The sequence below is a fragment of the Magallana gigas genome, chromosome 7 (genome assembly GCF_963853765.1).
Source record: "Magallana gigas chromosome 7, xbMagGiga1.1, whole genome shotgun sequence".
Taxonomy (NCBI): domain Eukaryota; kingdom Metazoa; phylum Mollusca; class Bivalvia; order Ostreida; family Ostreidae; genus Magallana; species Magallana gigas.
Window position 1 is genome coordinate 15,451,657 of NC_088859.1, and position 6,143 is coordinate 15,457,799.

The following is a 6,143-nucleotide window of genomic DNA, read 5'->3' on the forward strand; positions in this document are numbered from 1 at the left end:
TGAAAAATGTTGCCTAGCGAAGGTAGAAATTGGAAAATAATTGAAACTAAGGGGACAGTTTTTTTTTATACAATTCATTGTAGCCAAGGGATGCATGTCTTTGGAACTCTGTAACTAGAATTTCCTCGGTTCCCATTTAGCACAAATACCTTTAATTCACTCTTTATAAGGCCAATCACCAATTTCTGAAGAAAATTACTAATCAAAACCTGTAAAATCCTCTACATACTGGTTTTTATGAGATTTTGACCCTTTCATATTTTGCTAATTTTTCATGATTTTTCAGCTTTTTAGACCACCCCCAGCTAATTCCCTGCAGAGGGTTGACCTTCCGTACCGCGTGCATGTTGCACTATCACATGTCACAAACTTACCGGTGTATAGTTTACAATGTCCCATCCACCTACTTTTCGTGTTATTTTACCTCCCGTCTGTAACTTGCAATTTCACTGTGTAAAGTCAGCACAACAGTCATAGCCGCAGGTTTCGCATTTTACTTCTGATTCTCATGTACCTTACATAAGGGGCCTACATATTGCATATTAATTTCAACAAGAGACACCCCTCTAACTAATGATAATCATTTAAAATCATTTCATGAATTTTAGCAACACTCATAAGCCTTCAAGTACAGCAACTCTCAATTTTACTTTATTCGAAACTGTCCCTTGCTACCTAAGTCATGTCTGACCTTAATCACGCTAACTTTCAATCATTTATATCCCTTTCAGTTATCTGAATGGCTCAATCTTTTCCTGTGTAAATTGAGATAACTTATAGAAAAGTGTGTACAGTCTGAAAAGAATGAGCTATATTCTTGTTTTTTGTCAATGGTAGTTTTAATGGAATCACTGGCATCTTTGTTGACTTTTTTTTATTTTTAGAATTAATTACATCTAATTAAAACTATCATGAGCAGTGTTCTTTTAGTAAAAATTTTAGTGCATTTTTATAATCTTAGGATGCTATATAAATTAATATATTTACATTTTCCAGTGTCATTGCCTGTGATAACACTACGTATCGATTTTGTACTATAAAACCAATAACTTCAAATGACGCCAAATTGAGGCGCCAGCGGGGTTTGCTTATATATATTTTTAAAATATTTCATCGTACAATGGCACAAAATTATTTAAATATAAGTAATAAGCAATCATTCTTTGAATATTATGAGGTGATAATTTTGGTCGGGGCGTGATCAAATCTATCATAAAGCCCTTCGGGCTTTATTGGATTTGATCACACCCCGACTAAAATTATCACCTCATAATACTCAAAGAATGATTCCTTATTCCTTATTTTCGTTTGTGTGTTGTTTTTTTCTATTATTTCAAAATGTGGTGTTGACAAATGTTATCAAAAGAAAAATTATACCAAATTATTTACTATAATAAATACTTGGTTAGAATGAATTTAATAGCTACCAAATTATTTGTACTATCAATTATTGCGTCGGGACACTTCATAACCTATAAGATAAGGTATAAAAAAAAAAACAAAGGCGACCCAAAACATCCTGAGAACTATAGACCGATAACATTATTAAGTTGCCTAGGAAAACTTTTTACTTGTATATTAAGCAATAGATTAGAGATATATGCATCAGAGATTGACGTTATCAGCGAAAGCCAGGCAGGTTTTAGAGAAAAATATTCAACTCTAGACCATATAATAATGCTACAATTTTTATCCCATACTCTTATGTCAATGAAGAAAAAAACTTTTTTGTGCTTTTGTTGATTTTAAACAGGCATTCGACACTGTCTGGAGAAATGCTCTTTGGAGCAAGTTAATCAAAAATGGAATAGACGGGAAATGTTTTCATTATATCAAAAACATGTATATGGAAGTTAAATCAAAAATCAGTATGAATGGCTTATCTTCCGAATTTTTTAGCTGTAATGTTGGAGTACCCTAAGGTGAAAATTTGTCGCCATTTTTATTTTCGTTATATATATTAATGACTTAGAAAAGTTCTTGATTGTTAAAAACATAATTGGGTTACACAGTGTTACCAAAACTATAGAGGATGAACCGTTTATGTATTTTAAACTATGTATTATTTTTTATGCTGACGACACTGTAATTCTTGCTGAAACGCCTGATAATTTACAACATGCTCTGAACGAATTTTATTTATATTGTGAGCAATGGCAGTTAACGATTAATATAAATAAGACAAAAATATAAGTATTTTCTAAAGGTCCAATGATAAAAAGGGATTTTTACTTCAGAAATGAAATAATTGAAAATGTAAAAGAGTTTAAATACCTTAGAATTATTTTTTCACGTTCAGGGTCTTTCAGGAAAGCAAAAACACATCTATGTGAACAGGCACAGAAGGCTATGTATGGGGTCATTAGGAAAATAAGGCAATTTAATTTACCTGTCGATTGTCAGTTAAACCTTTTCGATAAAGTAGTAATGCCGGTATTATTATACGGTTGTGAAGTATGGGGCTTTGAAAACATAGAAATTATAGAACGTATTCATTCGAACTTTTTGAAACATATACTGAATTTAAAAAGCTGTACCCCATTGTACATGGTTTATGGAGAAATCGGAAGGTTTCCGTTATCTGTTAATATATATACTACAATGGTTTCATACTGGGCAAAATTGTTCACCGGGACAGAAAATAAAATTGTTCATATACTTTACAAATACTTATTGATTCAAAGTAATAATGACATTTCTAAGAACCCATGGATTGATTGTATACATTCTATTTTTGATAATTTTGGTTTTTCAAACATTTGGAATGAACAATGTATTGTAAATGTTAATTGGATTATAAATGCTGCCAAGCAAAGGCTTAAATACCAGTATGTGCAGAAGTGGTCGGCTGATATTGCAAATTCTTCAAAAGGTCATATATGTAAAACTCTCAAATTAACTTTTGGATATGCAAAATATTTGAGTATTCTTCCATCAAAACTTCGAAAAACACTTGTTAAATACTTGTAAAATTTCGAACGTCGAATCATCGACTTCCTGTAGAAACTGATAGATTGTTAGGCATTCCTCTAAAAGAAAGATGCTGCACATTGTATTGAATGGTAATAATAGAAAAAAAGCATGGGGAAAAAAAAGAAGAAAAAAAAGATGCTGCACATTATGTAATAACAATCAAGTTGCTGATGAAATGCACTTTATATTAGAATGTAATGCTCTTTCATGTATGAGACAAAAATACTTTGGAATCTAGATTTTGTGAAAGACCAATTACACTTTAAAATTTTGTGAATACTTAAAAAAACAAAAAAAAAACTGTTTATTTATACATGAAATTTTTGAATCAGTCTGTCCTCTTTGAACATTTGTACTTTTTTCTCATGTACCTCTGACTCTATACCTACATTTGTGTGTGTGTGTATATATATATATATATATATATATATATATATATATATATATATATATATATATATATATATATATATATATATATATATACACGCACCTCATGTACGGTCATGTTGACGGTTTGAGTGAAATAAATTGAATTGAATTGATTTGAGGTCTTAAAATTGAGCGAAGCTATTAAATTAAATTTATTTCCTTTTATGACGAGAATTTCTATTATTACGGACAAAGTCTTTGAACTTTGAACTGCATTAAAAATGAAGAATTTTTTGTTTCTGTGCTCTATATATGCCGTATTCAATAAATGTTTATAAATATAGAAATGTTTGTGTTTTTTATTAAGCTGCATAAACTTTCTGCAACTTATGAATTTTAATTCAAACGCATTTAAAAGTATTGAATATAATTTCCGGACTGTCCGATCCGGACTGAAAATATGAAATATGAAAGCCATGAACTATCCATCAATCATCAGTTTATAAGTTTATCACGTGAAAAGAATGACTGGATGATTTGTCCTATCCCTCCACGAATTAAGTTTCTTTTCGCAAGATAGTTTAAGTGGTTTCTTAGTAAAGGGTGTGGTAGATGGGTGGGTTCCCCCCCCCCAACAAGCATTTGTTGAGGGGGGGGGGGGGCGGGTATGGATGACCGGGAAGTGGTTTAGGAATGACGATGCTCAATCCTTAATGGGATTGTTGTAGTTCATTCAGAAATTTTTGCCTTTATCATCGCTTCTTCTGTCCGCCGAGATTTTTAAGAAAACACAAGTTCCACTGAAATTAGTTCAAAAGTTCCACATTTCTTCATTCTAAATCCTACTTGCCACTGCATGTGACTGTTGTATTCCATTTGGAATATACCGTATGATATAGAAAAACATAAAATTTGGAATTCTTAACTAACATTTTTAATTTAGGAGTAAGCATATCTGTTAGTGTAACTAGCATTCTTTATTTAGGAATAAGCATATCTGTAAGTGTTAACACTGGCTATTTAAAATGGATCAACAAGAATGTTTTTTTTACACAATTCGCTTATATAACTTGAAAACTTAGGCGTTTTCTTAAATCTTGTTAGAGTCTTTTCTTTATAAAAAATACTCATTTTCTCTGTACAGCTTCCACAGTACTTTCTTGTATATCATTAACATACTTACATCAACATCATTGGATACATTTTTCTATTATACTGCATTATTACATGGTTTCATTTACTTTGAAATCAACGTCTTTCTATTAATCATAAATAGTGCACGTATTTTGAATGTATATTGGATAGGTTAGTGTTTATTTAGATATGATGTCGACAGAATGAAAATGTCTGATTGTACTTTTTTATTTTTCTGAGTGATGACTTTACTTTATGATGCTTTTTGTAAATCTGGCCCTATAAAACAATACAGGTAATGTATAACATTATATACCGATTACAATATAAAAAAGTCGTGACAATAAGCTCAAGTCCCAGGATCAGGAATCAGTCTTAGACTATAAAGTCAAAATTTGTACACTGTCTTATTGTCTTTCGATTGAAAACACCGAAAAATTGAAATGCTATTAAAATGTGTCTCAATATCACCTTGAAAGTTTCAAACTTTAGGGGCTGTTTATTGATGTATTATAATCTTATGAATTATTGAAATTTTCAATTGATTTAATTCTAAAAACATACGCTTATTGAAGTGTTATCCATGGTCTCTTTTTGAGATGAAAATATTGAGATTTGTGTTTCGATTCTTGATTATGACAATACTTAATATATAAGCTATGGTGTTTCTTATGGTTAGGCTAAACATATACTGTATATGCGAGTTGTCAGTTAACAACGTGATACATTTCATACTAGACTGTTGTTTTGTTTTTTTATAAACAATGTTCGTGCCAATTTTTTTCTAACAAAATACAAACTTAAGCTGAATGTTTATTCTGGTTTCAGCAGTCATTGAGGTTTCTACTTTCTGTAAGTTAGGCCTAATGTCATGTGAATTTTAAATTTACCTGGTGGCATGTATAAAACAAATTAAATACATCATGACAACTGGTATATTCAATTACAATAAGATTAATTATATAATAAAGAGTTATTAACATTTTATGGAAATAGTCACTTAAAATGTTTTTTTTCTATGTAGCAAATGAACATGCGACAATTGGTAAACTTTGTATCTTGCTTGTTAATCGAACCCCGACACATTAGATGACCATTGAAAATTGTAAACATTAAAACTCAAAAATAAAATTTGAATATTGTAAGCTCAAATCATGACCACGTCTTTTCATGAAAAGGTGATTACTTGAAAAATGGAATTAGATTTCATTTCAAAATTTTGATTGCGATAATTCAACATTTAATTGTTAGTTTATGCTAATCAAAGTATTTAACGTAACTATCAATCAATAAAATTAAACGGAAAAAAACATCAAAACACCCAAGTTATTTTAGTCATGTTTATTTGAAAAATAAATACAAATATGGCAAACTTTTGATAGTACAAAATATACAATGATTTATATATATTTGAATATGACATAATATGACTGTGTAAATGTTACTTCTATATATCTTAATAATCATATTAACTATTAAATCAAATTTATATTGTCAATATGATGTATGAAAAGTCGTCAAAAATGGCTACTGAATTTTATGAAATGTTTTTTTTAAAAATTGTCCTGCTGTATATTACTCTCGAATACTTATAAACAACTGATTAAATGAAGGAATATTGAATAAGGGGGAAATCCCTAAACTATTACAATGGTAATAATTTG